The sequence below is a fragment of the Rattus norvegicus genome, chromosome 3 (genome assembly GCF_021556685.1).
Source record: "Rattus norvegicus strain SHRSP/BbbUtx chromosome 3, alternate assembly SHRSP_T2T, whole genome shotgun sequence".
Lineage (NCBI taxonomy): Eukaryota > Metazoa > Chordata > Mammalia > Rodentia > Muridae > Rattus > Rattus norvegicus.
Genome location: NC_141536.1, coordinates 91,903,733 through 91,929,064, shown reverse-complemented (window position 1 = coordinate 91,929,064; position 25,332 = coordinate 91,903,733). Strand labels below are relative to the sequence as shown.

Here is a 25,332-nt window from a genome sequence, read left to right as displayed (position 1 = left end):
CACACCATAAAATAATCTTTGGAAAGCCACGTATCATTTTATGCCTCAGGATAAAACCCTGTATGACTCTTTTCTTAGTCACACAAGGGATAAATCTGCCTATGAGATTATTACACCTTAGGTAACATAACATCTGTAATATCTCTTAGGACTGTGACTAGCACGTCATAAGATCATGAAGTGTTTGCCATGACTAAAACAAACAAATATAACGGTGTCACCAAAATTATTCCACTAAATATTAAGGTTGTAAATTCTGATTATAAAGAATCAAGCAGAAATTTGTCCGTGCATGTGTGTATTTTCTTTGTAGAATCACATCCTCCCAAGTAAAACTGGGCCACAGGTAAGAAGAGCCTGAGCTAGCCTGTTCTACAGGACAGGCAACAGCTTGAGGACTACCTTGTCCTCCTGTCACCCATCCTCACTAACTCTGACGTCTGTGCTCCCACACACCATCTTTTCCTGAAGTCAGACAACTGAGCTTTTGTGATTTCAGCTTGTCCTCTTTTGTTTGATTACTGCCATTTAGGAGATAAAGATGCCTTAATGTGATTAATTGATTAATTAATGATTGATTAATTCACTTGGAGAAATCCTAAATTTTACATACTAATTAGAAGTTTAAGTAAAAATGCTTCCAGACAACCAATTTGATTCTGTTTGATAGATGTAGGGTCTGTGAATGATGACTCTTCCTCCACAGTGCAGCAGTGCCCAGAACCTAGAACACAATTAAACTTCCAGCACTGGAGAAAACTCCTAAAGGTATTCTGAACCATAAGCTATGAAAACATAGGAGATGTTTGTAGTATACGCCCTGGTTCTCTGCACCTTTTCTTTACTGTTTTCTTCTCTGTGCACTGAGCCTTAACAGTTATCTCTTCCCAGATTCCTTCCTTAATTCATCCTTTACAAGACCACCAGAAGTTAGAAAATCTCAAGTCCTGGCTACCCACTTGCCCTAATGATCACAACCATTTTCATACTTTTAGATACTGTTAGTATATTAATAATTATCAAACTTGCATTTCCAGCTCAGATATCTTTTATTCAAATGTCTGTTCAACCTCCTTGTTTAACTATCTAGTGGCCCAGTCCTTCTATTTCTCCTGCCCTTTTTGTCTGAATAACTAGAGTCAATATTATAAATTCAGTAATTAAACTCTCATTCATATGTCAAGTCCAATCTAACATTATAGTATTTACAAAACGTATCATAAACTTTCCCATGTCTCATACTTTCATACATAGGCCTAGAAAACCAACATCTGTCTAGATGTTTGAGCAGCCTCCTCCAGAATTTGTTTCTATACTCTGTAGGGCACATGGACCTTGCCACCAGAGGAATGGGCATGGGACTGGTGAAGTGGAGCATGCTTAAACCCCAGAAATTTCAGAGTTTAAGATGGCAGGAGTAGTCTCTCTCTCTCTCTCTCTCTCTCTCTCTCTCTCTCTCTCTCTCTCTCTCTCTCTCTCTGTCTCCATGCCTGCTGCTTTGGGGTAATAACCACAATCCCCAACTGGATGATCACGGGCAGTCAGTCTCATAGCACAGCACCTGGAATTCTTGCCCATGCAAACAGAGCATCACCAGTGTGGTGGTTTTAATATGCTTGGCCCATAGGGAGTAGCACTGCTAGAAGGTGCAGCCTCGTAGGAGGAAGTGTTTCACTGAGGTAGTGGGTTTTGAGACTGTACTCCTAGAAGCTTGCAAGACAATTTTTTCCTGGCTGCCTTCCAATCAAGATGTAGAAGTCTCTGCTCCTCCGGTACCCTGCCTGCCTGGATGCTACCATACTTTTCACCTTGATGATGATGGACTGAACCTCTGAACCTGTAAGCCAGACCTAATTAAATGTTGTCCTTTATAAGAGTTGCTTTGGTCATGCTATCTGTTCACAGCAATGGAAATCCTAAGACAACCAGGATCTTAGCTTCAACCAATAGAACATATTTCCCCCCAAAGTCCCATCCCACTCCCCAAGGTTCGTATAGACCCTGTCCACATGGAATAAAGCACACGAACTATTTCACCAAGGATCATCTGAGACTATTTTTACTGATCTGTAGCATTTGGGAGAAGTCCCCCTCCCACAAGCACTCATTGTTGGACCTTGGACCTGCCTGCCTAGCCAGGCTCCCCATGGCTCACAGAGGCTCACATCAGAATGATGGCTTCTGGCTTCACTGCCACAAAGGCCTTGGGACCCAGGACCTGCCCAGCGCTGGTTGCACAAACCTCTTTACTCCCTTTCTAAGAACTGTAACACTTTTAGCATTCCCAGCCAGACTGGAGCCCTGTGGATTCTCTATGTCCTAGACTCCCTTTATCCCTCTCGGGCTAGCACACAGCAACGTATGACACCCTAGATGAAAGGGGTGGATTTTGGACCCCACTCATTCCGGACTTTGACCTCTCTGAGCTAGAGTACTGGCACTCGGGCACCCCACCAGGAGAGGTAAAAACCCAAAACTACACTACTTTCATTCTACAGCAATCACCCTTCAGATAGCAGTCAGCATTGTTTCTAAAGAATATATTCAATCACATCACTCCCGATATCTGGCAATGTGAAATACAAACTCTTCCAGGTACAACAAAACTCTCTGCGATTGACGTGACTTCTCACAGTCCCCACACTCCAGCCACAATACTCTTACTTCTTCATTGCTGAAGGACAAAAATCAACCCCTTTCCTATTCATTTGAAGCAGATTTATAATATTTATAGCATTGAACAGCACCCATTTCATTTCTCTGTGTCTTATTTCTGTTTTACACTCCTTCAGGCTCTTGTAGAGAATTAAACCTTGCATACATCTACAGCTCTCAGTCACTAAAGTACTTAACAAATAATGATGTCAGATAAATATGTGTTATTTAATACCAAACATAAAGTGTCTAAGGACTATGATTTTCAGAGCATACGCAGATGTCCAAAGCTTGGGTTAAAATAGGTAATACTTGCAGAAATACAAAACGAATAGTCACCAGGATACAGATATATTTAGACCCTATTAAAGTGTCCCAGGAAACAATGGAAGAAAGGAAGTTAGGAGATTTTTGAGCCTAAGAAAACAAGCAGCCTAAAGGAAACATATTTGAGAATTTAAAAGGTAAACAATTGGGAGAAGAGATGTAAAACCAGAGTGGTCATAAAAGCCAGGGAGATGGCTTTCTAACGCAATTAACAGTGTTACATGTTACAGAGAATGAGAAGACCAGTGACTTCAATAACCAAGTAACATTGTTACCCATTTCTACTTCAGATAAATTTATTATGTTAAAATGGTTAAAATTAGCTCAAATGAGTTGAAGGTCATAGAACACCAATCCTGCATGCTCAGTGTATCTCAGAGAAGCAGCTATTGTAAGGCAGATATTCAATCAGACTCGAAACACCAGTCTCCAGAGAATGACCTAGGCAAAAATCAGTAAGAGGAGGAAGTTAAGACAGAGATAAAGCTTCTGAGTGATTTAGCAACATAAGAACACTGGGAGTCTGTCAAGGGAATAGAAGACTATGAGTCTAAACACCTCTTCTAAGATACAGGTGTAATCATGGCAGGACATAGACCAGTGAGTGTGTAATAAGAATAGAGGGAAGTCTAAAGAAGGGGAAAGGAAAGTCCATCAGAGACAATGAGATGAAGTCTAAGCAGAGAGAACAAAGGAATTAGCAACTTGTGGAAGTATGCCTCCTCTGTTCATTTTGGTCTGGAATGAATGAGCAAACAAAATGTCTACCAGTGTCTGTGTATGGGGCATACTCTCGCTTTCTCCCAATACTACTTCCCTAGAAGTCAATCATCCAAGTAAAGTACATGCAAGACTCTCCTGAAGCTGTCAACACCCTCTTCCTTTCCCTATTTTCTTGAGTGACTCAGAGCACTGCCCCACTCACACCCCAAGCAAAAGAGAAGCTAGTAGATCGTCTGATAGGGCTGTACATAACCTCGGCCACTCGCTACCAATATTTCCCAGTGACAGTCAAACCGGCCTTCTGATTTGCATCCCAAAATAGGTACTGAAAGACTTCTACTGGTTGCATGGTGAATAGTATTTCTTGAATTCTGATTATGAAAGTTAGGACCAGGAACTGTTTCAAGATCTCCTTATATACCAATCTAAAAATATAGCTACAGATAGCTTCACTTAGTCAATAAAACTCCAAAACACAGAGTGAATGCCTTATTCACTGTCACACAGTAAGACCAATTGTGCAGCCCTGGGTTGCCTGGAATGTTCCATGTATACCAGGCTGACCTCTAATACACAAGAGATCTGCCTAACCCTTCTCAAGAGCTGGACTTAAAGGCATGCAACACCATGCCTATCAAGAAATCCATTTTTAAAAAGGTAAAAATTGCTTGCTGGGTATATGAGCTATTTTATCAAACATTCATGATTTTCCAACTTGAGACAAAGGAGTTATTCTTATGTATCCATGACCCTTTTCCATGACCCTGCAAGCATATTCAAATCTGTTTTTGTCAATTAGATGAAGCTTTGGGATCTGAGCTAGAAGGTCCTTAAATGACCTGACTTTGTTATGTTTCACCAGGTTCAAATCACTCTCACCACTGCGTAAAGGACACGCCATATCTCAACTCACTGAATGAACTTGATTCTTCTATGTGTTTATGTCTAGCATTCGTATCCCTACTACCTGGACTAGAGTTAATTACTTCATCTCCCCAGTTCACCTTGATTCTTTTAAACCATGAGGACTCAGGATTTGAGAGTTAATTTCAATATGAAGTGAGTGAAATATTCCTTCTGCAATGAGATTAGAAGAGATAATTACTTATGGAAATGCCTTGATGCTTTGTTCTTTAATCAGAGAAAAAAAATCCTTTCAAGATCATAAGGTCTCCTGCAAATCAGCTGTCAATGGGACTGTTTTTGTCCTGCCTTACTTTTTGCTACTGGAATTTATAATACAAATTCTATAGCTACTCATGAAATATGCAGCTATCCATTGTAATTTATATTCAAGTTTTAAATTTTAAGTACGATTATTTTTTTGCATTTATTTTTGGTGGCCCTCCCCAGAGAAGACCAAATCGATTGGTAATATTGGCTGTAATATTTTATTATAACTAAATCAATTAGCTTTTATAGCAATAAACAACTTTTATTATGGAGATACAGCTATGAATGTAAACAATTGCAGTACACTGTATAAAGTTGTGTCTCTGTCCTTCCTCACCTACCTTAGGCATTCTCTGATTGGCTTTAATAAAAATCTGATGGTGAAATAGCTGGGCAGGAAGTGGAAGGTGGGACTTCCTGGTAGCAAGAAAGGAACTCTGGGAAGAAGAAAGAGGAAAGTCTTTTTGCCAGGAGACATGAGAGGACATGACTACCATCCTGGGAGATATAGCTAGGCATGTGACTTGATGTGGCTAGGCGGTCAGGTTAACTTAGAGAAGCTGGTTGACAGTCTGCCCAGATAAAGCCTAAGCTTTGAAATGTTAAAAGGTCTCTGGATCATTTGGAGAACAAGCTGATTAAGGAATAACTGCCGCTGTATTAATTTCCAGTATTATTTATTATTATAAGATTGTAAGTCATTTTATGATAAACTATATGAATTAAAGATTTCATTTTGGACACTGAGGATATGGCTCAATTGGAAAAGATGTGCTCAAACTCAGGTGTCTATAATCTAGCTCTGATGATCCAGAAACAGGGGTGATGAAGCTTTCTAAAGCAGAAGATTATTTAGAATGATTTTTTTATTAATAAGAACATCGAGAGGCAGAGAAGACATTTCTAATATGCCCTGAAGCCCTTGTATAACTAAAATGCCAGGAAACAAGTGCAGTTTCTGTGTCTATTGTATGACATACAAGACAGTATCGTCAATATCATCGCTGCTATTCTCCCCCTGGAAGCTTCTCTCCTTACTACTGTAAGAACAAATATTTACTGGGAGGAGGGGGGATGTGAGCAACTACCTCCCTTTCACTTCCTATTTCCCATGCATCTAATTTCCAGTCATTGTCTAAATATAACCAAACAGTCCGCTTTCCTTAAACTCACACCCTGTTGCCATTAGCACACTGGCATGACTTTTAATGTCCTGGCATTAAGTTACTTGGGTTAGGTATAGTGTCCACTTTCCAATGGTATTTGTAAATGGCTCCAAAAACTAAATTTTATGCCATCAGCACAAAGGCATCTTTATAAACTAAAATTAGTAAGAGTGATATACAATGACTGAGCCATGTGTGGTGCAACATGCCTGCAATCTGAGCTATCAGAAGCTGAATCAGGCTTCTCAAAACTAATGAGCTACAAAGTAAAAACTATGCCTCTAACACACACACACACACACACACACACACACACACACACACACACAAGCCTCATTGAAAGACAAATTTATAGTAAAATGTGTAAAATCTTAGCGTAAGTTTACATGTAAAGCATAAGTATTTATACATAGAACTAAATCTGCAGAATGTGTTAACTTATAAAGAATCTGTAACAAGGGGCTGGAGAGATGGCTCAGCGGTGAAGAGCACTGACTGCTCTTCCAGAGGTTCTGAGTTCAATTCCCAGCAACCACATGGTAGCTCACAGCCATCTGTAATAAGATCTGATGCCCTCTTCTGGTGTGTCTGAAGAGTGACAGTATACTCACATATATTAAATAAATAAGTCTTTTAAAAAAGAATCTATAACAAATAGTTAGCTCATAAAGAAAAACTTTAAGTCAATCTCAAAGTGTTCATCAAGAAGTATGGACTAAAGAGATGGCTTAGCAGTGAGGTGTACTGCCAGCCCTTTCAGGGGACCCAGGTTTGACTTTCTCACCTGCAGGATAGCTCATAACTGTCTGTAACTCCACGTCCAGGGAACTCCACATCTTCTTCTAGGCCTCTCTGAGCACCAGATACAAACATGGTCCACATACACACATGTAAGCAAAATACATGTAAAAAAAAAGTAAATAAAAGAAAATTAAAGTTAAAGGAAAAAGGTAGGATAACCTTGAACTCATGATGTTCCTGACTTTGACTCCTGAGTCCAGGGATCACAGGTATGAGCCACTATGCCAAGCATCAGCTTGTAGGTTTTTTTTTTTCCACCCCTTGTATTTCATACATCACCTTTTTTTTTCAATTGCTTTTTTTTCATCTTTATTAAATTGGGTATTTCTTATTTACATTTCAAATGTTATTCCCTTTCCCGGTTTCCTGGCCAACATCCCCCTAACCCCTCCCCCTCCCATTCCATATGGGTGTTCCCCTCCCCATCGTCCCCCCATTACTGCCCTCCCCCAACACTCTAGTTCACCGGGGGTTCAGTCTTAGCAGGACCCAGGGCTTCCCCTTCCACTGGTGCTCTTACTAGGATATTCATTGCTACCTATGAGGTCAGAGTCCAGGGTCAGTCCATGTATAGTCTTTAGGTAGTGGCTTAGTCCCTGGAAGCTCTGGTTGCTTGGCATTGTTGTACATATGGGGTCTCAAGCCACTTCCTGCTTGTAGTTTTTAACTCATTTGTGCCACAGAGATACTGTCTCAGGCCCGCAGACCTGGAACATACTATATAATGAGGAGAACAATGGGAATAGCTCCTCCGTGAGTGTTCTGTGCCTGCCCAGGGGGACTTCTGGTGGGACCTGTAATCTCAGTGTTGCCCAGTTGGCCATAGGTGGAGACCTGGCTCACTAGAACTAGTCAAGGAAGATGGTATTGTGATCATAAGTAATGTAAGAGTCACTTAAAAAAAGAAATGGAATTTTATGAAACACCATCTTCATTATAGCATGGCCACTGTGTCCTTGAACTAGCATCGGCTGTTATTACTGGCACAAGATTGGGCACATGAACATTGGTCATGTATGAGAGAGGGGCTCATGAGTGCCCATCCCTCCCCAGAAATTGATAACAGTTAATGGTTGCTGGAGGGAAAAGAAAAGTTTTCTTCAGTGGTGTGGCCACTATAAATAATCAGTCCTCCATGTTCCTATGAACAATGCTAATAAAGCTAGTGATCACTAGATGGGAAGACTGACGGGCACGGAAGCAGAGAAGGGAACAGAATGGAGTAACGAGGGATGAATATGAGCGGAATACATTATGCTTCATAAAGATTTACATTTTAAGTTGTGTCTGTGCACCAGGTAAGTGTGGGACCTGCAGAGCTGCAGAAGCTTTAGATTCTCTGGAATTGGAGTTACAGGGGGCTAAAATTACCTGATGTGGGCACTGACAACCAAACGGGAACTCTGGAAGAGCAGAAAGGGGTCTTAGCTACTGAACCATCTCCCCAGGCCTAGAATATATTATACACATATACAAAAAGAATAAATGTTATGTATAATTAATATATTCTAACAAAAGGAGAAGACGGAATAAATAAGCCCAAACGACTAAGTGTCAAATCACTTCTAAAGTATCGTTAAACTAGAGCCTGACTTCTGCCCAGGTCTAAGTGAGAAGTGCACATGGGATATCTGTGATCCCAGGGCTGTCAGACTTGGAAAGCACCCCCCTAAACTAAAAATATGGGGGAGGTGTGATGAACTTGTAATGTCAAATAAATAATTGAAAGGAAAGATGACTAAGGGTCAAAAATATCACTTGAATTTAGAACAGCAACTAGCGAAAAGGTTTCCAAACTCCCTGCCTAGGTTATGCACAATACTGTGTGGAATAAGTCCTAAAACCAAAGACTCTGACACCAGGGTATCACCAGCTGCTATTTCATTTGGCAAAACTGGGATTTGAACCTAGGGACTTGTATCGTGTTTAAGTGCTAGGAAAGTACTCCATCCCTAGGCTCTCTTCATTCCTTTCTTTTTTTTTTTCTTTATCTATTTTGAGACAAGATCTCACTAGTGGTCCCATTGCCCATGCTGACCTTGGACTGATCTGCGACCTAGACAGACTCAGACAAGCCTTGACCTTTCTATCCTCCTGCCTCAGCTTCCCAAGTAACTGAGACGATAGACCTGCACCTTCAAGCTTGATGGTTTCCTGTCATTTTAAAGTAATCATGTGTACACCTTTTTCAAACAACTCTTTGATTAACTCCAGTTTTTAGGTGAGAAACTGAAAACCTTAACTTGTCAGGCTCCTCAGAATGGGTCAAATAATATAACTTTGGATCGAAAGCCATGTACTCGGATTCTACAACTTTTTATTCACTATTTCAGAGTTTGTCTCCTCTTTCCTGAAATTAGTTAGCAAATTTAATGGTTTGTTTGTTCACTGTGCTGCTTAGGATCAAAACTAGTGCCTCCTGACCCCTCAGTCTGTGAGCAGCCCCAGTCCCCTGACTCCACAATCCTAAGGAGTAGAGCAGCTAGTCCAAAGAGAAAAACAGCTTCTCTGAAGATACGTGAGATAATTAGTGAATAGAGAAAAGCCAAAGTCACTATGAATATCCCTCTACTCCAGAAGGACCATGTCAGATTTCACTGGCAGAAGTTATTTCTTTTCATAAAGAACATTCTTTATTGTAAAATAGGCCCCACAAGATAAAATTCTCAATAAAAAAATGCTGGTAAGTTAAATTGTTTAAGTATTTGAAAGTTTTCCTAAAACAGGTGATTTTTTTTCCTTTGAGTTAACCTGCAATAAAAATAATTTGCTTCTTCATATGTTATTAATGAACCTGGTTTTTTAATATGTACACAACATTTTTCACCAGATTTGTCAAAAAAGACCCCTAACTTTTGTAAGTCAAAATATAATATCTACCCTACAGGAATGAAAATATCATTAATGTGAATGTTCAAATGAGTAATACTAAGATAAATGCATAATGGCTTTGAGTAAGGCATTGTTGTTAAATTAATCAAACAATATTAGAGGCTGTGTACTAAACAGGGGCTGTGTCATTTCCAATGTTGATTTTAATCAGATGATCATACTGCTTATTACACTTACGTTTTTGATTAAAATTTTATGTAAGACATTAACTTCTTACAAATTAGAAATTGTAAGTAGAACTTACAATTCAAACTTAGAAATTCAAAGTAGGTGTGGTTTCTACATAGTTGTGAAAATCAATTTGAACGGGAAGACTCAATTTATTAGAAGTCTGAAGTGCTGTAACATTCCATAGGATGGAGAGTGGGTGAATTACTTAATTTTTCACAGACAGGAGGCTGGAAGGCTCTGCCTGAGTTACCAGATGAGAGAACTCTGTGGCAGGTGAAAACTGTCTCCTTCACTGTGTCCTCGCAGGAGATGGTATGGAGACAGAAAAAAGGAGGAGGAAAGACAGGGGTGGGGTGGAAGGTAAGTCTTCTGCTTTACAGGGACACTAATCCTGTTAAACTGGGTCTTTATTCTCGGGGCTTCACTTCACATTAAAACTCGATACAGTCTTAGTAATTCAAAGCACAGTTGGATTAGGGATAAGAGCTCAGTATGCAAATTTTGAGAAGACACAGGCATTCAAAAGCATGTAATACTTTACCTTGTAAGCAATAAAATTACTGCTAATGGAAACAATAGAACATTTATATATTAAACTGTCAAATATTAAAATATTATGTCTAATCCTAAAGCAGTTACATTGATACATATTTTCAAAAGACCTTTTCCTTTCTTTCTTTTTTGGTTTTTCAAGACAGGGTTTTTCTGTGTAACCTTGGCTGTTCTGGAACTCAGAGCTCCACCTGCCTCTGCCTCCTGAGTGGACATAGTATTAACTACAGAATGGCATTGTTAAGCTCTGCTCTGGTATAACATTAACTATTACCTCATATCAACCTCTGACCTCCACACACATGTGTATATGGATCCATAAGTATATGCACACATAACATACACACACACACACACACACACACACACACACACTCAAATCACAATCACCAAAAATAACATGTATAGCCAAATGTTCATGGCAGAGAAAAGACGAACTCACTCAGAGGATACAGTAGGCAACAGTTGAAGGGAGAACAAGGGCAAACATGACAGAGGACACAAATGCTAAGTGGATTAACTAAACACAGGCATAGCCATGGTTACTGTGAACAGCCTAGCCTAAGAACACCAGTAAGAGTACAAACATGTAAGCTCATGGGGAAACACATGTCCAAATATATTCTTCATTCAAGACAGAGGCTAAAGGCAGAGTAGTTAGGACTGAAGGCAGCAAGGGGGATACCCATGATAACATTTGTGGGAACGCTCATGGAAGTGTTTACATTAACATAAAACAAAGTAGATTTCAGGAAGAAAAATATTTCCAGGAATAAATATGAACATTTCAAAATGGCTCAAAAGTCCATGCACCTAACAATAGACCTTCAAAATATGTGTATGAAACATTGATGGAACTGGAAAGAGAAACAGACAAATTCTTGCCTACAGCAAGGCACCAGAAGACTTGGAGGATGTTACTTGAGTGAAGGTGCTTATAGGCACCTCCATACAGAGGGGCAAGCATGGAGCAGTAAGTAGCCTTACCCTGAGCCACAGAAAAAAAATCCCACAACTTCTGAAACAATTAAAATGATATATTGTGTGGTCTCTTGCCGCAGTAGAAATAAAACAGAAACCAATAACAGAAAAACATAGAAATCCCCAAATCACTGTAAAAGAGCACACCTTGACTTTAAGTAACAGATGGAATAATTACAAGTAAAAACTTCAAAACTGAAGAAATAAAGACTCGGGATGTTGGGCTTTGGAAGGCACAGGCGAATGAGCTGTCTGGAAAAAGTGTATGGCATTAAATACCCGAGTTACAAAAGCAGAGAAGCCTAAAATCAAGGATCTCAACTTCCACTATGAGAATGCAGAGAAGCCATGCACATTTAGACCCTACATAAGCAGAAGTAAGAAATGAATAAAGCATAAAACCAATACGATGGTAATAAATAAATAAAATACAAAAAACAAAATTTCTTTAAAAGTATCAAAAGCCCTGGTCAATTTTGAGCTACGTCAATTTAGAAACAGAGAAGCTAGCACTTGCCAGTTTCAAAGATTTGAGGGCAATGTGTACAGACTTTTGGGGGATGGCAATAGAGTAAGAGTCATGTTATGTCACTAGATCTGTCATTTCAAATTAGATGGAAAAATTCCTGCAAAGAAAATTAAAATACTAAATATCAGTCTAAAAGAGAGAAGGGAGGGAGTGGAGGAGAAGAAGAAAGACTGGTCTGTAACTGAAGAACCCCAAATACAAGGCTTCAGTTTCCATGTAAACCAGCTCAACAACTAAAATGGCATAAAAGTAACATTCCACACACACACCATGAAGACCAAAAGCCTCGTTACAGTCAAAGCAGAAAAAAAAAACATTTGGCAAAATTCAATATGGTATTGTTAATATGGAAACAAACCAGGAAGAGAAGATATAACAGCATTGCAAAAGCTAGTCATGAAACACGGTGCTTAACAACACACACAACCAGGATAACGGAAGTTTCCCTTACTAGGAACAAGACCAAGACAGACGCCCATTTCACCACTATTCGATGCAATGCTGAAAGTCTTTGCCAGAGACATCAGTAGGACAAGAAATAACGAGTCCAAAAATGAGAATGATCTGTATACAGGTGAGTTTATCTAATCTGTATAAAGCCCTCAAGATTCTACAGAAAAAAACATTGCAGCTAAAAATCCCTGTGAAGTCGTTGGATAAAAAGTGAACACATAAAGACCAGTTGCATTTATATACACAAACAATGACCAATCCAAAACAGAAATTTAAAAACTTCATTATTATAATGTCAAAGAGAATAAAACCACCCAGGAATACATGTAATCAAAGAAGTGAGAAGTTTATGTGGTGTAAACTATAAAACATCCCAATAGGAAATAAGAGCAGCCAAAATATAGTTAATACATTCATATGACTGAAAGTATCCTAGTAAGTCAGTATAGTCCCCGTAGAACATCGATGACATTTTTGTAAAAGCAGAAAAAAAATCCTTAAATTCACCCCAAACCTCACATCGTCAGAACATCTTGGGAAAGGGAAATGAAGATACAGGCATCATATTGATTGATTTCAAAGCACGCTGGGCATAATGGTACATTCCTGCAATCCCAACACCCAAGGCTTAGTCACAGGTTCAATACCAGCCCGGGCTGTATCACATGGCACCTTATCTCAAAGGCAAGCAAACCAACAAACTCATACTAATTAATAATGGTAAAGGTTGCACAAACATGAAGATATATCGGAACAGAACCCAGAGCCCAGAAATAAAGCCCATGTCCCTGGCCAAATGATCTTCCACGAGGACGCCAAGAACAAACAGTAAGCGTAGTGTCTTCAACAAATGACGCTGGAGAGACTGTAGGAGTTGAGCCAGGAGAGGTAGCTCATAGCTATAATTCCAGCTCTTAGTAGGCAGAAGCACTAAAAGTTTGAGGCAGCCTGGTCTACACAGTGAGTTCCAGGACAGAGACATAAGCGTCTGAGCATCCTTTAATGCTGAACATTACCTGAAAGAAATGATTTCCCTTTCTCCGTCAAGTTTAATATTCATTATTCTTCTACTACTGCAAGCAGCTGATAACGTGAAAGGTGAAATCAGACCCCCAAAAAGGGGAATTTAGGTAAAATATAGAAAATATTCATCTGTTTATCAGTGCCATGCAAGTGAATTTGGCTCCTAACAGTGCCTTTCTAGAGTAGACTTCAGGGAACCAGCAGGATTATTCAGTGTGGAAAAGGCACTTACTGCCACAGTAGACAACCTGAATGAAGTCCCAAGAACTCACTTGGTGCAACAGGAGATCTGACTCCTGCAAGCTGCCCTATACACGAGCATGCAGATGAATAAGGAATTTATTTCGCTCTAAAGTCTACTTCAGTACATGCTATTCAAATGCAGCCGTCTTTCCCAGATACCCAACAACTTCAGGAGCTAAGGTTCCTAGGTTAAGCATGAAATTCTCTCTCTCTCTCTCTCTCTCTCTCTCTCTCTCTCTCTCTCTCTCTCTCTCTCTCTCTCACCTGTTTTTAGATTGTCGTTATGTTTTATTCTGTTTTGGTTTTTGTTTTTCGAGACAGGGTTTCTCTGTGTAGCCCTGGCTATCGTGGAACCATGTAGACCAGGCTGGTCTCAAACCTGGAGATCCAACTGCCTCTGCATCCCAAGTGGCTCCCATGAACCACCAACTCCCGGAAAGGATAGGATTTTCAACCTCAGTCTTGCATGGGTAGCAAATGTCTTATTATCATTATCTGTGAATAGAATTATACATCAACCCTGCCAGATGGCTCATCACTGGGGTTAACTTGACTACAGCAACTAGAACCCAAGGGGCTGGCATCCCTGTGATGAGGGGTTTCTGTTTGGTTGGTTGGTTGGTTAGCTGGTTGGGTTTTTCTGTTTGTTCGTTTGATTATATATATATGTATATTATTGCATATATATATATATATATATATATATATATATATATATATATATATATGCCTTCACCCCTCACTGGCAAGCTCATCTCTCTGTTCCAGTTGCGTTCCGTCACTGGCATTAGAATCTGCTTCTTTAAGATTCTCAGGTATATTGAGGACCAGCTAAGACATCCAGCTGAACAACTATCAGATTTGTGGCCTTTCTGTAGAAGCAGCCATTTTTGGGCTAGCCCGACAATACCCATAGGCCTCGCTAAAAAAAAGAAATAAAATCCTTTTTCATATATACATATATAAAACCATTCTATCAGTTCTGTTCCTCTAAAGAACCCTAACTATTAAACATCCCAAAGACATAGTGACAGACAAGTTAACTGAAGAAGACATTACTCTAAAGCTTTTAACCATCACAACTATGCCACCTGCAAAGGTTATAAATTAACATCTGTATAAATGTTTTCGTTAATAGGCCAGTTATATAGTATGGAACTTTCCTGATAGAATTAATTTTAAGTGTAATCCTGCAAAATTGATCACTCTAAAATTCTATTTGACATTTTTTATTTGATATACAATGAGAGTTTTGGAAGGTAGAGCAACCCCATCCTTGAAGAGGATTTATTTCTTCATTGTTCTCTCTGCTTCAATGTAAGTTCTTCCCCTAACTTTATTTGCTGTAACTTTTCATTACCCTGCGAAGGTCACAGATACCTTCTTGTACCAAAGTATAATGTATCTGGATGTATGTCACCTACCCTGGTCTTCATGTCATAACTACCTGACTTTATTTCCTCCTTTCCTGCCTTGCTTACTCTAAAAGTGACATCAAGTCACTTGACCGTCACCAGCCTCACCGTTTCACCTTATGCAAGTACCCTACTACCTTGGCCTCAATTACATTAATCCCAGTATTGATGCCATAGCTGATGAATATGTCTAATCCCTGCTGACTGCAATCTGTATTAACTGTATTCCAGGAATCATTTATGAGTTTAATATTACTTAGTCCTCTCAGTAATCTAATGCAGTAAACTTTACGACTGTGCTATTGTCTACAAGATGTGGTAACTAAGAATCACTTGGCAACTAAAGTTAATTTCAATCTCAAAATTCCTTTCTAGTTTTGCACTGACGTTCCTTTATGTAAGTTTCTATTCACAGCATCAAAATCATATATTTTAGAACTTAATTATGTACTAATAATCAAATTTCTTACAAGTGTCTCATGGGTATTTTGTCAACTAACAATAATGTAAACTCCTTATGGCGAGACGTTGGGCAGTTTTCCTGCACTCAAATCCCTAGCTTCTGCTGTAGCCACACACGTCACGGAAGGAGACCTCAGTGAGTTTGTTTTTCTAATTGTTTCTTTCTGGGGAGAAGGAAGATCCTTATTAACCAAACAAGGTAAAGTAAATTTAATGATTAGCAGAATAGTAGTCACTAAATATGTCACACTGTAAGTCCATGTACAGGATCCTCAGAGATCCTGAAGAACATAAAGGTATGACTATTTGGTAACCAGATGGAGAACAGGTAGTGACTATTGTGGTGTTTGTTTACCTGATTTCTGTTTTGTTTTGTGTGTGAACACTAGAATGCATTATCTACTGTCTTAGTTACTTTTGTGTGACTGTGCCTATAATGTCTAGCAAACTACTTAAGAGCAGACTTATTTGTCTCAGTATTTCAGCCATCATGGCAGGTTAGGTGTCATAAAGGTGTCATGTGCCTGTGCTGGAGGTTCTTCCCCTTGTGGTAGACCAGGAAGCAGAGAGCGTGTCAGGCATCAGCCTTGCTGATGATGACTGGACTTCATCTAACAACTGATGGGAGCAGATTCAGAAATCCACAGCCAAACTTATGTTCATTTATTTTAAATTTAAGACCATTCAAGGATGGTATACTGGAGAGTGAAGGGTAAGCATACCTAATTCAAAACTATGAAGATGAAGTGTTCTAAATTCTAAAGCATTCTGAGAGATGATGGACATCATAGGTGGAAAATTCCATTCCCAGTGGTTCATAGCAGGTATGTGCACTACAAGTGTTATACAAAATTTTCTAGCAGACACGGATTCATTCACTATTTAAACTTGAATCCCACTCTCAAGATATCCTGTTGTCTATATACATATATTAAAAAAATCCAAAAGTGTCTGAAAGCCTATCAGTTTTAGTTCCAAATATCTCAGAAAAGGGAATATCATTCTGCACTGCTCCACAGTATGTCACTCACCTACAGTTTGCCAATCATAAGATTTCTGATCATAACTGTGCCTTTTAATTGTGACATGATTCTTGGAGCTTTCAATATTTATTGCCCAGTGACATATATTAAAGGTCGATGAATTAATTTTTGCTATGTCCTCTCTCCATAAATGATTTTAGAAAATTAGATGAAATAATTATTATATTCATTTTCATCATTCATATATATATTCAAAGAATAAATTATATTATTTGAAAATCAGGCATTTGTTATAAGATAAGTGTTCTAGTTTGATTTCTGTGATACAATATCCTGAACAAAAGCAACTTGGCAGAGAAAGGGATCTATTTGCATTACACATCCCAATACAGTCCATCATCAAGGGAAGCCAAGGTAGAAACAAAGACAGGACTCTGCAGGCAGGAACTAAAGTAGAGACCACAGAGGTGCAATGCCTATTGGCTTTCCCCTTCTGGCTTCCTCAGCTGGTTTTCTGATACCACCCAGGCCTACATGTCTAGGGGCAGCACTGAGTACAGGGCTGAGCCTTCCTACATCGATTTACAACTAATAAAATGCCTTGCCGACGTGGTGACAAGCCAGTTCAGTGGAGACAATTCCTCGAGGTTTCCTCTTCCCAATTGACTCTGTATTGAGTCAAATCGATGGCTGAAGCTGTAACAATGGGTGTTGATTAAAAATGTGAGAGGAAAACATCCTTTTTCTGAATACACTGAAGAAAATCGATGATTCCAAAACTGTTTCCATCTAAGATTCGCCTCATAAAACCAGGCACAGTGGTTCTCGCCTACAATTCCAGCACTCAGAGTTAGAGGCAGGGAAATCAGGAGTTCAAGGTCATCTGCGGTGATAAGGAGATTTTGAGGCCAGTATGGACTAGGTAAAACCCTGTCTCATAGAATGACCATGAGCAAGAAGAATCTCTCTTTAATCATTTGTCTGACTTCTCAATAATCAATGATACTAACTAAAAATCGCCTACAGCATTGAGCCATATGAATAAGTAGCAACAGAAAGTACAATTGTCAAAAGAGGTGGTTTTTCTCCTGCTAAGAACGTGCCTTCAATACTATTTTAGTCCTTCAAGAGAACCACAAAAAAAAAAGCATGCTTTCATATTCTTGTCCACTCTCACAAGGCTCTCGGTGAGCATTATTACTTTTGGGAGGAGGGGCAGAAGACAGGGCCCCAGGATGTTGGCGGAACAGATAGGATGTCAGGTGACGATAGAATGGTGTGCCCTCTCTAACCAGCTGAAGACTGGGCATGATTGTTTTCTTACAAATAATACCTGTGTGTGTTGAAACTGTTCAGGAAATCCATCAAGCACCTTCGTTCACTTTGCTGCTGTAACTCTGTGAAGTTTATCCTCATTTCTGAGGAGTCGAGGGCGATGATACCTGCGTGTGGCCGAGATATTCAAAGGAAACTTCTCAGGGGTTCGGGTTTACTCTACTACAACAAACTAGACCTGTTCTGGAGGCTACAGAATGAAATATTTTCCCCTCAGTAGGACTACGAATTTCAGAATAAAGTATTTATGTCTAACAGAATTTCCTAAGTTTAATGCAGAAAAAATACAACATAATATTTGAGGATAAAATTTTGATCAGTAAATGAAAATAACACTATACTCATTTCTGGTTTCTCCACTGTAGAACTTACACATAGATATAAGAAAACAGAAAGCATATAGTAGCATGTTTTTAATGCATTGATTATATGCTAATGCCAAATTATTCTTCCAGAGAATTCAAAGGCCTCATTCAACAAAGTTTTATATATGTATCATATATAATGTTATATATTATGTTTTTTATACATACATATATATGTGTATATAAATAACATATACAAATGCAATGAATGGGAGAAGTAAGATTTTCCCCAATTGGATTTCTTATTAAATTCATCTACATATATACAAAGTTACTGTATTTGGATTACATATAGAAACTCTTAAAAACAGATTTTTATAAACTTCTCAGTGAAGCAGTCACAACTTGAGCTGGAGAAATGGTTCAGTAATGCTTCACCAACATCTATACCCATTCTTTCAAAATGTGTAAGCGATGGAGTAATCTATCCCTGAGACGTTTCCTTTGAATCTCTCGGCCACACGCAGGTATCATTGCCCTCGACTCCTCAGAAATGAGGATAAACTTCACAGAGTTACAGCAGCAAAGTGAACGAAGGTGCTTGATGGATTCCCTGAACAGTTTCAACACACACAGGTATTATTTGTAAGAAAACAATCACACCAGGATTAATCAGTCAGGAAAAATAAAGTGATAAGTGTTGCTATGACATGGAAAATAAAGACAGTCTTAGCCAATCCCCAGAGCAACCCATACTTCATCAAAGTGTTCATAATGAATTACTGAGGCAGGGAAGTCTATGTTCCTTGCATGAGTCTCATAGTTTTTATATTAAATATATTTGAAGTGCTACTTTAAGGTAAGTGCGTTCCATATTAACAAAGGCAATATTTTCCATGGAGAAGCATCCAACCAAGATGCCGTCAGACCTCTCTGGTTTTGTATGTAAAAAAAAAAATCTTGTTTTTGCTCCAAAGTGACTTTTTTTTAATAAAGAATTTTCATGGTAAAAAGTCCAATTTGGAGTCAGGGACAGACATTTGACATTTGGTCACATGATTCTAAGAGGATTAGAGAAAAATACAGATGAAAGATTTGTCTTCTGTCCTAACTGCTTTATGACACGTCAAATGAGACGTCCTGTGGCAATAAGGGTGTCACAGACAAATCAAAGAAAATAAACAGCATTTCGGGATCACGGTGTGCTCTATTCCTTGACCGCCCCCCCACCCCCTCACTATGATAATTACCTAAGCACAAACTCTAGATGGCAACATTGCACTTACTGTACTCCCATGAAAGCATCCCCGTCGATCCCCACACATCCTCGTTCGTTATCAACATTTTATGTGCCGTGGATCTATAGCCTCTTATTATAAGTGTAATGAAGCAGAAGTTATTGAAGCCTTTATTGATTGCTCAGATCACAAGTTTACTGCCATACTGAATTGGCACCTTACTCGCTGAAGCAAACTGCTGACACCTTTTTTAAAAAGTGACAACTACATCTATTTCATGACCAGAAATCCATTTTCATCTCTATCAAGACAAGAATGCAATTTTCACTTCATTTAACTGATGTTAGGCCTGCTCGAAGCATGGCACTTAGAAAAAGACACAAGTTTAAGGTTCTTAAAATACTTCAGGTAACTAGAATGCAGCTTGGTTTCAGGGGGGAATCAACAGCCAGTATACTCTGCGGACAATCTAATATGCTAAAAGAGATTCCTATCAGAACCTTAAAGTAGTCTCACACTTTTCAAAGGACCCCAGTCTGTTCTCAGAATCACAAAGGCCACACGTTTATGGGTTAGAAACTACCCCAGAGATGTCAAAGGACATTAAGAAGGCTGTTCATAAGCCAAAGATTTTTAAGTTTAATCCTAAAAAGGCTAACTCAAGAAAAGCCTCCATTTCATTTGCTGTGCCCAGTACATAGAAAGAACCGAAGGGAAATGCTTAATCTCTTAGCAATAGCAACTAACAAATATTTTCAAATGACCTAAAGCATAGGCTCTAAAATACTCTCAAACACCCTTACGAAAATAAAATATTAAATTTTCCTCTCTGCGATGAACAAATTTCTGTCACCACTAAAGCAATTCAAAGATTATTTTGAATCAAATCATTTCTGATAAGGATAATATTGTTATATTTAATATCTAATTAAGAAACATATCGAAAGTATGGGTAAAGTCATTTGTTTTTAGCTCATACATCTTTTTAAATCTAAAAATTGTGCAAATCTTAATTGGAATATTAACAAAATATGTTTCAATTTTGAACTGTGAAACCTGCACATACTGATATTATCTAATTATTTCTTCCTTTAATAGTATGGCCATAAAGCAAACCCACAATGTCATTGCAATTTAAACAGTGAAATCTGAGTTTTTAAGTAGAAATTAAATGTTTGGATTTCTCAACCTAGTGTATTGCATATTAAACTTTAAAAATTGCATGTAAATACACTGATAAAAACAATCAACCTACCAAACAAACAAAAAACTACGTACAAAAATACTTAATTACTCAGACCAAAACCATGTAGCTCTCAACTTGACTAGGTAGTGAGTTAAATAAATAACCTGAGAACTCATTTTCAGAATCAAACTAAAAAAAAAAAGTATTTTTCTGAACCTTCAGACATAAAAGCAAACTGTTGATGTTTTTCAACTCTTCAGGTGAAGTTTAGGGAAAGCCTCCAGAGCCTAAGACCTGTTTGAGGGTTCTTTTTAATTTTCATTTTGTTTTACATAAGCTAAAATTTCACTCCAAGTTGATCATTCTCTTCCAAAGTGCTATAAATGTAGGAGGAGGACTGAGAGCCCCACTGTATCTCGAAGTTACAGAGTAAAGCAGAAACCACAAGCCCAGGGTGAAGGTGGCCAGTGGGGGTGGTGCAGCCATTTCTTTGCTTCCTGTCTGACACTCATGCGTGACTGCAGAGGCTCTAACAACGGAGATGGGTCGTAAACAGCTTTAAATGATTAAAAGCGAGAGTTTATGAACCTTCCCCAAAACTGATGTTTTTAATAAAAATAAATTGCTACGTATTAATTATGTCAAAATCTCTAGGAATTTTGTTAGTTTTTAGGAGCAGAAAAATCGAAGAAGTGTCTAATCGGGAAGACAAGCGGCTTCCAGAGAAGAAGCTCCCCTCAAATCATGTCTGTACCTCACACTGCCCATCAGCTCTTCCAAGCCCTAATCACTGTAACTGCCTGGCATACTTCCATGGACTTTTTTTTTCTTTCATTTTTACAGTATTTCCGAACAGACTGACATATTTTGTTTACTGACAGCAACTAAAGCTTTGTGTAGGATCATAAATAAAGAAGATCGTGTTTAAAAATCACTAATATCATTTTAAAAGGTGCTGCAGCCTTGTGTTTTGGCCTCCGTTTGGCTGTGTTAGCCATGAATGACAGCTTCCCTGCTTGAAGCACACAGAAAGCACAGCCTTGCTCATTCACTGACAGGACTGTGGCCTTTTCACACGTTCCTTCCACAGCAGTGTTTGTCCCCAAACACTGGAACTCGACACAATGGCATTCCTACTCCAACACCCCCACCAACAGCACCAGTACGGAACAAGAATGCTAATGAGCTGGAGCTGGTCCTCATGAAAGTGTTAGCTGCATTTCATAGAGAAACGGTTATGCTCTTTCAAAGATTACCAATTAAACAGACACTGCTTAGCTCTCAGAGATTTCCAAGATGCTTCCACTCTCAAGAAAATACACGTGATAAATGTAAGAGTGAGTTGGCTTTAAGTTGTCCTAAATATAATATCTCATTCGAAGACTCATGAAGCAGTACATATTTAAGATCACTGCAAAGTAACGTGCTTAATTCAGCCACATGCTCTAATAGCCAAGTTAAAGTTTAAAATGAAAGAAAAAAATTAGTAGGCTCATAAATACAAAACCAGTGGCCCTGACTTTTCATTTAAAGTTAGAGTGTAACAATTTGTTTGAGAGAAGTTCCTTTGGGCTTGTAGAATTTTTAAACCCGCTAGAGTTTGACAGACAGCAAAACAATACGGTTTTCGTACGAGATGTCAGAAGTAGAATATACCGAACTGATGTCAAGGTGTAATGGTCCTACAATCTTATAACCTTAAGATTTGTTAACAAAACAAGAGCCACCCTCATCCACGTTTCACCTGTCTAGTGATTCCCGAACAGGGTGAGACAGAAAACTAAAGAGAAATGGCTTTCTGGATGGTTGAGTGACGTAATGCAGCTCAAATAAAGCTTATTAATGCCGAGGGGGACCTGGATAGGAACCCCTCCTCTTAAGATAAAGATACTGCCAGGCTTACCAATGGCTGAAGGTGGTATTGTCACAGTACCTCTACAGTGAGTTTTTAAAGCCATGGAAAGGGGACACAACATGCATATAATTAAACATGTGTGACTAAAGAAATAGAAATTTTTGCAAATTTATGGCATGCCTCCTTGCCTTCATCCCTGTACTCTGACTTACATATAGTGTGACGTTTAACACGGTTACAACGCAGTAATAGAGCTGGAGGGAAAATAGCAAAGAAGCTAGCTTCTTAGGGATTCTTAAACTTAGGATAAGATTGACATTCTTACAGAGTTTAGACGGACAGCCTGGAACAAATTAAAAATGTAAAATTTTGTTCATATTTACATTTAAGATTTAATAAATTATACTTGTAATTTTGACAAAGAGCTCTTTAAATGAAAGCAGCAATTCTCAAGGCATTCTTGGCACAGTGTACTGCACTGGAATTTAACATTTATTTAGCATTCTTTAGAGTGGCAGAAATAAGAGGTCTTGGCCCTTACTGTCCCGATATCTTCTGTCTTGCCAACCCTCACTTTCACTAAAACTTAGAAAGTGCTTATCTTCAGCTTTTATTAAAATGGTGCTTTTGTTGCATTAGAAAAGAGCCACTTGCTTTTTTTTTTTAACACGAAACAACTTTAAACCCTTCAGTAAATGGAACACAAGTACAAAGGAACAAATTTAATTTGGCAAATCTTTCATTTATTTAATGAAATCATTATATGTTGAACATTAACTTTTAAGTATTAAATAATTAAAAGAATAAAATATTCCTTACACCGGTTTTGGTCTAATAGGACATTGAAAAAGTCTGGATTTGTAGTCAAATTGTCTATAGTAGTTATTAATCCTCTCTGATTCACTGTAATTAATTAAAAAGCTGACTAAGTACGCTTTTCCTTAAAAAGCCTGAGGCATGCTAAGAGGTCCTGAGAGCTTTGGTGAACTTTCCTCTGCCCATCGTGTGTTGCTCTTCTCCGAGCAGACGGCAGGAGGTGCTGTGTGAACACTGAGCCTGTCATCTCAAGCCCCATCTCCCTCCAGTGTTTCTGTGTGCAGTGAATAGTGAGATGCTTTCAAAATATTCATTTATCAGCGGCCAGTGGCCTGAGATAATGAGCCAAGTTCTAAAATGGAACCTCCAAGTTCACAATATAAACCCCACCCTTACTTGACACAAAGGTTGGCGTCACTTAAGTGTATGTTGGAAGATTTTTTTAAATGTTACAACTTTTTCTTGTAATTATCAAAATTGCAACATTCTGTTTACAATATAAATCCTTTTTTAAGTAAACCAAATGTCCCAAAATTAATTACAAAATTATACGTCTTCACACACACACACACACACACACACGTGTGTGTGTATAAATAAATACACAAGTATAGAATGAATGCATAGAAATTAAAAGGCAAAATCTAGTTTAATTTAGTCAAACACATTAATCCAACCATACTCTGGATCCTGAAATATACAAGTTAAATAAGTATGAGGGAAGTAAGTCACTCTTGAGGAAAAGTTAATTCCCAATTCATTTCTCTAGAATCTGATTTGTTTTTAGATGCATTTCTATGATAGTGAGGTGAGTTCACACCAGAAGAAAAATAAGGAATCTAAGCCTGCAGATGAGTGTAGATGCGTTCGTTTCCATCTTTAGTGTTACTGACTCTGGAATGACCACATAAGGATCTGCTTTTGCTCTGCAGAAGAAGCGTGAGAAAAGATGAGGCATATGACATTCCATAGCAATACACAGCACAGTTAGCCCCGTGACTGCTGGCTTTGAGATTCCAGAAGCATTTTAGCTCCCTTAGAGGCACTGAGCTCACAAAACATGTCACGCTCTTTTAGGACTCAATCCCAGTCATTGCATCTATAGAACAAAATACATCTGGAAAATAAAAAGCATATAATAAGGTAATTTAAAAAAAAAAACAGGATGACTTACCTGCTTGTAATAAATTTTTTGCAGACTTTAATCGTTGATACAAGGCCCCAAGAACTCCTTGGACGTATATCTTAGCCCCCAAGGGTCTGAAACCTTCTCCCTTAGAGACCCAAAGTGGTCCCTGCGAAGGAGTGATGGAATTTTGCAGGCATTTTTCAAGCAGAGGAACTATTGGAGAGAAAGGGGGGGGGGAGGATTCCTTTGACCCAACTGAGACAGGCTGCCTGGAGTGCAGCCTGGAGACTGGAGCTAACTCTTAACATCTGTTATTTATGTCTGACCTGGGTTAAGTCTTAGCGAGGCAATTCCTGCATTACCAGTGGCCACCGGGAATGATGTATTTATATTGCGACACCCCCCATGCCAGTCTCGTAAGCTGTGTGAGCACACCTGAATAGTTCTGAAGTGTGCCTAACTAGCTGCACGGAGTGTCATGGTGTGCACTGATTGCCTTATCTTCTCATTTATCACAGATGAGTTGGAACCAGCCTTGCCGAAACCTACTTGCATTGTCCTGATAAGACTGTAAGATCCATGTTGTTTCGGTATACTGCTTCCTGTAGAGGAGTCTGTGTGCCCAAAATAGCACATCTGGAAATTAGTCATAAAGTATGGTCCACACCTTTATAAGCCTTCCTATCCCAGGTCCATCATCTGTATTCGTTAAAGCAACTCAGGACACAAGGTGACAAGACTGTTTAAATATGAGGGGAGAGTGGGAAGCAAGGATTTTCTCATACCTTCACGTTTCCAAGTACCCAGACTATATCAGCTAGTGGTGGATTTAGGAATGCTATCCCAGCAGGAGTTTTGTAAGGATATTTACTTGTGGGCCTGTAATGTAACATTGGTGTGGACTTGACAGACATGTTTA

General features: G+C 38.8%; 1 pseudogene across 1 annotated transcript in view; it reads right to left on the bottom strand.

The window, feature by feature from the left end:
- Positions 1–25,332, bottom strand: part of Dcdc1-ps1 (doublecortin domain containing 1, pseudogene 1) — a 411,937-nt pseudogene that overhangs the window by 305,843 nt on the left and 80,762 nt on the right. Inside the window, 3 exon segments of the transcript NR_175340.2 lie at positions 3,855–3,869; positions 12,943–12,955; positions 24,459–24,626. The product of NR_175340.2 is annotated as a doublecortin domain containing 1, pseudogene 1 (transcript).